Raw genomic sequence first — 12937 nt, 5'->3', positions numbered from 1 at the left:
CTGTGTTTATCTAGAACCATGAAATCCACATTTTCACACTAAGAATAAGAAAATAATATTTATGAGAACTACCTGAACATAGGTAATATTAAATTTTCTTCTAATTATTAGCTACTATAAAGCTAGGGACTTCACAGCTACAAATTAAAGGATTTGGGGGCACAATTAAATAAATCTACTTTTTCTAGTGCCCTAAAATAAAAAGAATTTAAAAATAAACAAGTGACCAGAAACACTATGACCAAAAATTGAGAAATGTTTTCTTTATTAGAGTTTCTAAAAATAAATAAAAATCCACACTTTAGAACATGCACAATATGTTTTAAAATACAGAAAGTTATTTACAAATAACATAAGATTATCAAAGTATTTTCTGTTGACAGAGGAATTCAGTACTATACAAATTAATAGCAAAGAAAATAAATATAAAAAGTAGTAAAGACAGTATTAAGAATATTTAGATACCAGAAATGAAAAAGAGAGTTCTATTCTTTACAGTCTTTTTAAAGTGTGTACACTTGTTTTGGCCATTATATGTCAGTAATGATGCAAACATCCATGCATTAAAGTACTTCCTGTCTAAAACTAGGATTGAGGGGCACCTTAGTGGCTCAATTAAGCATCCAGCTCTTGATTTTGGCTGAGGTCATGATCTCATGATGGTGAGATCAAGCCCCAGGTTGGGCTCCATGCTGGGCATGGAGCCTGCTTAAGATTCTCTCTTCCTTTCCATCTGCCACTGGCCCCAGCTCCCACCCTTGCTCTCTCTAAAAAAAGTAAAAGAAACAAATGAAATCAGGATTGATCTCTTCAAGAGAACACGTGTTTTAGCCTCTGCTGGGAAGAAAAATTTCACTTCTGAATCAGAGGTATCTTTCTTCTTTGCGCATCTCCCTTCCCCTGTCTCAGAGGAGGAAAAACTAATCTGGTTAGTCACATCTAGGACACTGTTCCGCAGCATTTACTGGTGGGCAAAAACCCACAGGCCTCCTGAAAGTGGGGTTGGTAAATAATGCCAAGGCCCTTCAAGGCCACACTGTCTCATCCTTTCTTCCTTCTCACATGGAGACTTGGTCCCTTGAAAGTTCTCATTGATGTGAACTCAGCAGCTGGGTGAGAAGCTGCACAAGCAAAGTGACAAAGAGAAGACTGTTAGGGTCATGAATCTGAGGCAGGTCCTGTGACACTGCAGAGCATCGAGCTCCGTGTGGGAGGATCAGACTGCTGGCCAGCCCCACACAACAGCCCATGCTATCTCCTTTGTCCTTATTCCTTACGTGCTTAGCTTCTTCAAGAACTTCATAAAAAGGAGATGATTTGCCTGGGCATCCTCTATTCCCTAATTGTAATACTGAGTACCAGCAAAATCCCTCTGGTATTTATCAATATGCACTATAGACAAGATTTTGACACTTCTTTAATTAAAAACAGTGACATTAAAATATACTACCAGAAATCTAAATGATGAACAAGATTTTTAATTCTTTTGAAACTCCACTCTACACCAAATGAAAGTAACATCAAGAACACTTAAATAACAGTACCTATCCTGCTGAAAATACTGATGTGAAGGTAAAAGGTATCCAAAGTTTTAATTGCTACCAGGGGAGTCTAGAAGGAAGTTAAAATCCCAGATTTTCATAAAATTCCATCAGTGAAGACAAGATTTATAGTAGGAAATGCAGAACAAAAACTGAGATGAGGAAGGACTGACTATGAGCCAGGGCTGCTCTAAGACTTACATGTATCGTGCCCTTTATTCCTTTTAAGTTCATGAGCTTAGAAGAGGTTTTGTGATGAACTCAAGGTTGCAAACATAAATGATGAGACCAGGATTCCAAATTGGCAGTGATCTAATTCTAGAATCCATACTCTTAGTGAATCCCCAGCACTGCTTCTTCTTCTTTTTTTTTTTTTTTTAGTTTTTTTTTTTTTAATTAACATATAATGTATGATTAGCCCCAGGGGCACAGGTCTGTGAATCACCAGGTTTACACATTTCACAGCACTCACCATTACACATACCTTCCCCAATATCCATAACCCAACCACTTCTCCCTAGACCCCCTCCCCCCAGCAACCCTCAGTTTGTTTTGTGAAATTAAGAGTCTCTTACGGTTTGTTTCCCTCCGGATCCCATCTTGTTTCATTTATTCCTTTCCTGTCCCCAAACTCCCCACGTTGCCTCTCAACTTCCCTATATCAGGGAGATCGTAGGATAATTTTCTTTCTCTGATTGACTTATTTAACTAAGCATAATACCCTCTAGTTCCATCCACATTGTCACAAATGGCAAGATTTCATTTATTTTGATGGCTGCATAGTTTTCCATTGTGTATATATCTCACATCTTCTTTATCCATTCATCTGTTGATGGACATCTAGGTTCTTTCCATAGTTTGGCTATTGTGGACATTGCTGCTGTAAACATTTGGGTGCACGTGCCCTTTCGGATCATTACATTTGTGTCTTTAGGGTAAATACCCAGTAGCCCAGTACTGCTTCTAATGAACATACCTTCCAATGGATGATACTTATTCAGTCAATGAATATGTGAGAAACTGCTACGCACAAAGCAATCCAGGGGATGCTGCATAGAATACAACGATGCACAATTTATGGTGCCTGCCCTCTTCGAGTTGGCAAACCTTGTAATGCACTAAAGTACCACCAATACTTGACATCAAAAATGTATATGCATATATAGGTATAATATGAGTAATAATAAAGTTAGTGGCACAAGACATAGGAGAGGGGAAAAGGCCACTGCCCACTCTCTTCAGTAAGTTCCTTTGGGGCAATAATGAAAATCTTAGATCACAAGTTAGATTTTTGTACTGTACAAAAGTAAATGGCATGACATTGTCTGTTGCACAGCTGCAGAAGAATCGTCAGGAGCACACTTTTTCCTGATCGAAGTTAAAAAAACTAGCTAGTCACTTCACATTTAGATGTGTCTACATGTGAGGACCACATGTGTTTTGAAGTATTTATTAATCAAATGTAAATAAGTGAATAAGATCAAACTCTTCACTGGCTACTTGGCTTTGATGAATTGTCATCACTTACTTCTGTTCTCTATAAATGGATCAGGCACAATGACTTCAATTCAGTGCGTAATTATTCCACATTTCCTGGGTACAAGGCATGGTAGCATGTCTGGTTGCATGGCAGTAGGGCACATAAAGGTGAAATAGGTCTGTGACTGCCTCAGGGGAGATTACACACTAGTGTAGAAGGCTGGTGAGTAAACATTTTAAACATAACCCCCTGAAATGGGGAAAAAACTCCAAATGGTTAGAATATCATCTGCCTGTGTTCCTTTAATCTGGGAGGCAGCACTTTAGTAATGATATTCATAAGGTCATTCTCAGAGCTGTTTGTCCTCCACAAACAAAACTAAACAAAACAAAAACATGATATGAACTTTAATAAGCACAGCTCTAGTTATTTGTGTAAACAAACAAGGAACAATAAGGACAATATTTTATATATAATATACTAATTTTCATAATTTTCTTGGGCCAAGGAAGTCTGTTACTGTTTTTACATAGTGGCTTTCCAAGAGTTTGGTTTTGTCTTTGCTCTGCATTGGGAGATGGAGTTAGCACTATGATCACTTCATTAGTTCTTCCTGCTTCTCAATCATTCCTTCCCACTTGCTGAAATTTCTTAACCTTTACATTTTCACGACATGATGGCTTTCCTTTCCAAAATCAGTCTATTGGAATGTTCCAGGTACGTGCATCAAAATAGTAATAATAATAAGCTCTATTAAAATGACATTATTTGGGGTTCCTGGGTGGCTCAGTGGGTTAAGGCCTCTGCCTTCAACTCAGGTCATGATCCCAGGGTCCTGGGCCTGGGTCTCTCTGCTCAGCGGGAGCCTGCTTCCTCCTCTCTCTCTGCCTGCCTCGCTGACTACTTGTGATCTCTCTCTGTCAAATAAATAAATAAATAAAATCTTTTATTTTAAATGACATTATTTAAATTGTATGGTCTTTCAAAGCTTCTGATTTTCCAAATTTGTTCAAAATTTGCTCTAAAAAATCAGCTCAACAAGTGTAACAATGAAAGCTAATCCAGCTTGGATTTACTCAGGAAGGCATTTCCAAAAATCTGGCAACCACACTGTGAAAAGAGTGAGTTCAGAATTGCAAAAAGCAGGACAAGTGATCACAGATGACCACATTCCTAGTATTTGTCATTCTAAAATGCTCATCTCTGTGCTTCTTCAAAGGAGTGTTAAAAGAAAAAGAAATTTATCAGTAACACTTAAGACAATCTGCTGTCTCCCTTGTATGTTGATAACTAGCTCAGAGCGATCAATCAGTCGATCAGAAAAAGGGAAGAAACGATCACTAGTATTCCAGGAAGGGAATGTCACCATACACAAGGGGAACTGTAAGCAAATTTCATAATTTAATAGACAAGCTACTCAGACTTCCCACTGAAACATATGTTGAGCCCTGGCATCTCCTATTACCTTGGAGACGAAAAGAACTGACTTCTTTGAGCTTTCCCTCATTGCTTCCATCCAAAAAGAGATTGTTCTAGTGGGGCTAATAGTCTGAAAACAGCAGATTTATAGCAGTTAACAACCTATCATTATAATTACTGAAGAAAAAGAACCCAAAATTATCTGGTAAGACAAAAAGTACACACACAGATAAAGTAGGAATGTCCAGGTTTTCAGTATTAAATCATATGATTTACTTAAAATTTTATAACATATCTGCAACAGATTTTCTTATCCTTAGCTAAAAAACAAAAAAATGGTGAGGCTCTTGTTCAGCTGACCAATTGCTTTAGAGCAGATTATTAGCTGAATTTCTACAAGCAGTTTTGCTTTTTTGGGGGGAAAGAAGAAAAATTTACTTTTAAACCTCATTCTGTATAGTCTAGCCAGCTGGGCTCTTGGGGAAGTTCTCTGGACTAGGTTTAAAGAAGCTCCCTCTAGCTAAGAATAAGAATCTTTTTTTCCTTTAGTGTGCAGAAACCGGTGTGCCATTAACCTCAGGCATTTCATAAGGGTAATTATTGACACCCAAACCCTATTTGTTCAGACAGAAGGATCAGTCACATGCAATAATACCTTTTCTCTGACTGGCAATGCTACTATTTTTGAAAAGTGTACTTCGGATGTTTTGCAAATAAAAAATGAAGGACATAGAAAAAGGTAGCATAGTACTGAAGCTTATCTTGGGTTCAACACCAGTTTCAGGGGCACTTAGTCACATCTTTGACTCCATAAACTGGGAATGGAAAAAAATATGGAAATATTTTTTTGAAACAGTATTGTTAATTAACATTAAAAGAAGAGGAGAAGCAATTTTCTGTACATTTCAGGAAAATGTTTGGCCCAGAGGAAGTATTCAATGTGACTTTCAATGATCAGATTACCATGTACCTTGATAAACATTAGCAGGAGCACAAACCTGCATTTTCTTTATAAGATGATGAAAACCACTGTGTCTTTTGGCTAGATAGGCTCTTTCCACAGGGCTATTTTTTCACCTTTCAAAATACATCCTTCATCTAGTGACTTTGTGGGACTGAATGAAAAGCTACAAAAAAGTAATAATCATAAATAAAATTTTTAAATCAAAATTTAGAAAAAACACAAAAAAATCTGAGCTTCCTAGTATTCTAGAAACATAAGATAGTCTCCTAATGATCTATAACTAGTTTTTCAGTTGGACATATGCTAGAAATAATTTCACTATTTAAACTTTATTTTTCTATGTGAAATTAATAAATTAATTTATATATTTCACATATGTACAGCACCAAAAATGGTATATGCATAGCAATACAGATACTTCTCTAATGAGAGAAAGACAAGCTAAAGCATGATTTCCCAAGATGCTGTCTTTTTTCTAGAGTTCCAACTGTCTTCCTCTCCTTAACCAAACAGTCTCCAAATATACTTTTTAACCTCAGGGAATAAACTTACTGTATATTCTGCAAAAACTGCAACTATATCAGTACTTGCAAAGATTCCAAACTGCAGAATGGTAAACAGAACAACAATAACAAGAAATCCTACAGAAATCCAGCAAATCACAATCACTATGGCTATCAAAGCAGCAGAACTAAGCCTATGCACCCAGGGAAAGAAAAGATACATTTTCTGTCTCCTTCCCCTCCCCAGAAAAAAAAGATATATATATATATATATTTTTATTGCAGATATATGGCTATCTGCAAGTAATAAAATATGTAACTTTAAAAAACAGTGCTGTGATAAACTAAGAAAAAATTAAACTATGGAAAATCATGAATTGTTCTTGAATATGCCTGAATCAATACAAACTCTAGGAGGGTAAAGCCTGAATATGATATACATGTACTTGGGATATTCTCCCATGTGATACCTTTCCTCAGTCCTTCCTTGTACAGAGACAGTTACCTATCCACCCACCGTCTGGGAAGAAAAATGACACCCATTTACACTAAAAATTCCACTACATGCTGTTTACACTAAATAATGTCAAGGAGAAGAATTAGCCAGAGAGAATTGTAAGATACCCACAAGGAACATTTTACTTAGGAAAGAGTACCTGAGATCTAGGCCACTAATAATGAAAGCAATTAAAGTGGCACTTAAATTGCTGAGTATCACAACAAAGTAAAACTGTAGGCAGCCTTAAAGTTTAGAAAGCTTTTTTTTTTTAAGATTTTATTTATTTATTTATTTATTTGACAGACTGAGATCACAAGTAGGCAGAGATGCAGGCAGAGAAAGAGAGAGGGGGAAGCAGGCTCCCTGCTGAGCAGAGAACCCTATGTGGGACTGGATCCCAGGACCCTGGAATCATGACCCGAGCTGAAGTCAGAGGCTTTAACCCACTGAGCCACCCAGGCACCCAAAGTTTAGAAAGCTTCTGACACCAATTAAGCGTTGACAATTTTCACTGTTGTTGTTTTCTTAATTTTCTTCTTTTTGAAATCAGCTTTTCCATTTGGCCTTTGTCCTAAGATAAGTTTACTCTTATCTCAATACACTTAAGTCAACTAATCAATCTTCTTAGTCCTAAAATCATTTACCAATAAACTGAGACCAAAAATGTACTGAAATGATTTCTAATACATTAAAATAAAACTAGACGCTTACAAGTTTATAACAAGAAGAAATATCTTGAATGTTATAGCAATGAATTTCATGAGATTAGAACAGCTACCATTTTGCCACAATACAAAGAGAACTGCTTCATATACGCAGAAGGTCCGAGGTGCACAGACTGATTAAAGGACAGCTTCAAGAAGTCAGATGTGTATGAAGCAGACATGAGGATAGGAGAGATTTTTTTTTTTTTTTTTTTTTTTTTTTTTTAGGTTTGCTTCTGGAAGAATGAAACAACTTCCTAGAATAACACTTCCAGGTTTGCAGACAAATTACCTTCATTCTCTCTTTAGCCATGGATAAGTAGGATAAATAGGATCTTCTTGGATCTGCTGGACCCCTTATGATTACCCAAACAGCACCAACAACAGGTCTCTCAGTTTTCCCAGGAGCAGCACCACCACCATCTGGCTTCATGTAAGAAATCCCACTTTGGAGCCCCATCTAGGTGGGATTCATAAATCTGTGCTTCTGCAAGTCCTCCAGGGACGGTTGCTGCTCAACAGTTTGAGACCCATTGAACAAAGTGTAGTTTCCCATTCAAAAGCAAATGCAGGTTGTAATAATGTGCCTAGCTGAGTCAGGAGCCAAGTCACGTGAGGTTTGGCTATTTCTCTAATAAATGTCAGCTGGGAATTACCTTGGCTACTAATGATTGTAAAATATTTTGGTACAAGTACAGGTTAATACCCCACTATTTCATTTGCGTTAGGTCCTAGGTAGCTATTTAGTCTTTGGTCACTTATAAACTAAGCATAATTTAAAACAGCTTAAAGAAAAAGCTTCAATTCATAAAGAGTGTCTGGCCTATCTAATCTTTTTATATTTTTCTTCTGGATAAAAGGCCAAAGAAATATTAACCGTTACTACATTTAAATTAATCTCCATGCACTGAATATTCTAAATAAGAAAGTTATATAGATTTTACCCCAAAGAAAAGACCAGATCCAACATATCTGGCATTACTGGCTTTGAAATTATTCCTCCACTAGAATAGAATAGAATGATTATTGTTTAGTTTAGTTTTGCCTTCCAGATATCACCCTTATATAACAAGAGGCTACATTGTGAGCAACATTACAAAGAAATGTTCTGATTCCTAGACAGACTTTTCTTCAGAACATTTACATAATCTTGAAATTCTTGAGAATAACACTGTATAACAAAAGTTGAGGAATACTCAACACATTTACAGGAATGATTTAGAGCTGCTCCTATCTTAACTATACAACAGATTTTGGATTGTAGATAGAGTGTATCATAACTGAATATGCATTGAGTCTGAGGTGAGGAAGATTAGCCTACAGCAGTGCTTCTCAGAGCATCATCCTTGGATGATGCATAGCATTTCCAAGGAAGTTGTTAAAATACTAATTCTACACCCTGACCTAGTGTAGCAGACACCTAGGGGGTGAGTTTCAACAATCCCTCCAGGGGATTCTGTCCTCACTAAAGTCTGAGGAACACTATACCAGCAAAGTGCCTACACATGCTTCTGTCTTCAAAGATGTAGTGTAGTCTCCTTGTGAATAATGGTAGCCTTTTGTAAAAATCAAATAAAATCCTAGATTTATGCATTCATTCAGCAACCATTTATTGACTACCCACTTGTTGTCAGGGACTGTAGTGGGCATAATGAGGCAGAGAGAGAGAATGTAAAGGGAGGGAGGGAAGGGGAGGGAAGGGGAAAGGGAGAGAGAGAGAGACTGAGACTGAGGGAGGGAGGGAAGAAGGAAGAAAGAGAGAGTGAGTGGAACAGAGGGAGAGAGAGGAAAGCGATGAATGAGCTGGAGGGATAGCAAAGAAAAGAAGTAGATAAATTTGAAAGTCTAGCACACGTTAATGGTATCTAGTTCTGTTGTTATACTACAGGGTTTTCTAACTACCTCTAACAGGGAAATACAGAGGCTGCTGTTTTGCTTTTCCTGCCATATATCATCATTTCTTTAGCCACAGCTTTACTACTGCTTGTAACAAGGATGAGCACGAAAGTGTGTGAATACTGCTTTTTCCTAAGATTTTCAGACCTGATCCATCATAATGATTATGCAGTTCTTTATTTAGAAGTCTAGCTAGTTGCTCCAAAGTCAGAGAGAATCTGGATGAGAGATGTATGTATTCTTACTCATTTTACCAGCAAAAGAATACCCCACTACCAAAAATTTTGAATTAAATGTTCTATATGAATGCTTCCTAAGCCTTTCAAGATGTCCTAAACAGATATACCTTCATTTTCTGACTTTCCCCTTTCTTTTTCCTATAATCCATTTCTTTCTAGTAACCCTATTAACACATATGCATGATCCTTAAACCCATAGAAATGCAACGGACTACCAAGGCCAGGTCCAGGATTCCATAGGACTGATGGTCATGAGATGGCCTAGGTGCCTTTGTAAGAACATAAAAAGCTAACATGCAATGTAGAGTTAAAATCTAGCCTTCCTTTATGCATCCTCAAATGTTTGGTAAAATTCAGTCACACAAAAGCCTATGTTGGTGCCTGAATGGTTTCTACTGTTTAGCAAAGTTAGGACTGGTACTACTGACTTAAGTAGGGAAGAAAAGAGCTTGGTTCATTGCTTTGCTAATAAAAGATGACATCTTGGGAAGGATGAGACTAACAGGATGCCATCACAATAGTCTAGATAAGAGATTATGGTGGCTACTTACAAACTCCCCTGAGCACCCCTACTGGCCAAAATCAACATAGAGCCATTGGAGTAGCAAACTTATTATTTCAAGTACCATACTACATGCAGGAAGTGGGTTGAAAAATTGAGAGGGAGGGGGAAAAAGGCAAAAAATGGCCATAATATCTTAGAGAGATTTCCTTCCTGATGCTGAGAAATCTCTCAGTATATACAGAGTACCATCTTTCTTAATAGGAATTTTCCTCATTCATGTGGTCAAGATACTTACTTTAATAATTAATGCTATTTTGATTTGCAAATAATTCTTGTTTAGCAGCTACGCTGAAGTAATCTACTTGTATAGGAAGAGCAATTCCTTTACTTTTCTGGGATTTTTTTTCCCCCCCAGGTTTTATGAGGGTATATATATATGTATGACATATATATATTGTTACATATATCATGACACATCCTTGACATCCATGACGCATGATACATCCCTGTATCTCTAGCCCTGTTCCCTCCATAGAACTCCAGACTAGAACAATAATATATTCAAACTCCTTATATAACATCTCTACTTAGCTATATGGAGGCATCTCAATCTTAATACGGTCAAAAGGTCATAAATTCAAGAATAAATAACTAAAACTTCACTGCTCCTTGATATTTGCTCTTCTTCTAATTACCCCTACTTAGTAAATGGCACCATCATTCACCCGGTATTTCAAATAAAAATCTAGGCATTTTCTTTGATTCTTTTTTGTTATCTTTCTCTTCCCTTCATTAGTCTATCAAGTATTAAAGTTCTGCATTTAAAAAGATATTCCTAAAAAGGTCCAATCTGATCCAAGCCACTGTCATCTTTCCCTGGGGTTGTTACAGGGGGATACTGACAGACCCCCTCTCTATTCTTGCTACCTATATTCTCTACCCGGAAGCCAAAGTGGCATTTTTAAGAAAAAAAAAAAAAGAAAAAAGAAAAATCAGATCACTGTCTTGCTTAAAATATCCAGATAGTTTTCAGATTCACTTTGAATAACAACCAAGTTTCTCTCTTTGTTTTACAAATACCTATATGATCTAGTCCCTCCCTGTTCCTCTGGTCCTCTCCTTCAGACTCACCACACTGCCCACCTCCTACCCACGATACCCCAGATCTGTGCTGTCCAGTATGGTGGCCTCTAGTTACATGTGGCTGTTTCAACTTCAATTTAAATCCATTAAATTGAATAAAATTTAAATCTCAGTTTCGCATTTACTCTAGTTACATTCCATGTGTCTAACAAACACATGTGGCTAATGGCTACCATACTGGACACCTCAGAGATTTCTATAATTGCAGACAGTTCTGTTGGACATTGCAAATCCAAACAACCTAGTCTTCTCCCCATTTCTTGAATATGCCAGGTTTGTTCCCACCACAAATTCTTTGTCCTTGCCCTTCTTTCTCCATGGGTTGCTCTAACCCAATCTGTGTATATAGTTCCATTTCATTTATATGTCATTGCTGTGGCCTAAATGTGTGTATCCTCCCAACATTCATTTCTTGAAGCCCTAATCCCTACTGTGATGACATTGAAGTGGGTCCTTTGGGGGTAAGTAGGTCAGGACAATGGAGCCTCCTCATAAAGGGATTAGTATTCATATAAAAAGAGATGCCAGAGAAATGATCTCTTTCTCTGCCGTGTGCAGATACAAAAAGAAGTCACCATCTGCAAACTAGGAAGAGGAATCTCATCACACACCTAATCTGCTGGTACCTTGATCTTGGCCATCCCAACATTCAGAATCCTGAGAAATAAGAGTTTTAAGCCACCCAGTCTTTGGTAATTTGTTATAGACCCTAAGCTGACTAAGGAAGTTATCTTCCCAGACCAGTCTATAGTCACCACCAGGTTCCCTTTATATGACCCAATTTAACTTTCTGCATAGCCTTTAAGGCTATGTCATTTTTCACTCAATCATTTTTTTGTTTCTTGGCTTGTTGCCTCTCTCACCAGCATGTTAAGCTTCCCGGCACTGAAACTTCACCTGTCTGTGTCTGCTGCTGTATCATGTATACCTAGGCTAGGGTCTGGCAAGTAAGAGGCATTCAGTAAATACTCATGGAAGGAAGGAAAGAATGAATACAGAGGGGGATATTTGTTACTATTTACAGTATATGTTGATTCTGGTATATTAATTTAGAATTTAGAAGAAAACTCACAGAAATAAAATGTAAGCACCCAATGTACATGATACTTAATTCAGTACATTCATTTTGAACTAAATTTGAAGTCTACTGCCCATGTTCTAGCTCTCCTTCTGTCTTGGACATACTACTTTTCATCTAAGAACCTCCGTCTTAGTTATAGAAGAAGGAATTCAGACTAGAGTTAGATTTCTTACAGTTCTAAATTCCACATTCTTGTGAAGATACCTCAGGAGAAATATGCAATCCTTTTCAATACATCGAGAAAATGTTCACATTTTACAAAGGGTACATGTTCATGTACCCTTTCTTACTCTGTGAATATTTTCTGTGAATGTTTAAATGTAGTTTTAAATTATCATCATATTACATGGTCTTAAGCTGCCTAAATGTTCATGAAGTAAAATTTTAAAAAAAATTAAACATGTAATATTAGAGAAAGTTTTGCCGTAAAGAAACAGAACTAGTCATTAAATTAAAATTTAGGGACACATCTGCATAAGGATATCAAATTAACTACAACTGACTTGATTGTTAAGCAGTTGATCAGATCAAATTAAACCAATCAAGACCCTAATGTGATTCTGCTGTAGGCATGTCAAGTCATAGATATAAGGTCAAAGACCCAGGTAAAAACAACCTATCCTGATGAAAACTCCCATTAGAAGTCTCTGAGGGTGGGGCGCCTGGGTGGCTCAGTGGGTTAAAGCCTCTGCCTTCGGCTCAGGTCATGATCCCAGGGTCCTGGGATTGAGCCCCGCATTGGGCTCTCTGCTTAGCAAGGAGCCTGCCTCGCCCTATCTCTGTGCCTGCCTCTCTGCCTACTTGTGATTTCTGTCTGTCAAATAAATAAATAATATTAAAAAAAAAGTTTCTGAGGGTGGAAGCCACACCCTTGTTTGATGGTTTATTGATCAAACAGAAGAGGTTTGAGGAAACACAGGTTTGAAGAACATAGTTGGGCTTCAATGTATATGGTCTTTTTTG

The sequence above is a fragment of the Meles meles genome, chromosome 3 (assembly GCF_922984935.1).
Source record: "Meles meles chromosome 3, mMelMel3.1 paternal haplotype, whole genome shotgun sequence".
Lineage (NCBI taxonomy): Eukaryota > Metazoa > Chordata > Mammalia > Carnivora > Mustelidae > Meles > Meles meles.
Note: the sequence above shows the minus strand (reverse complement) of the source record.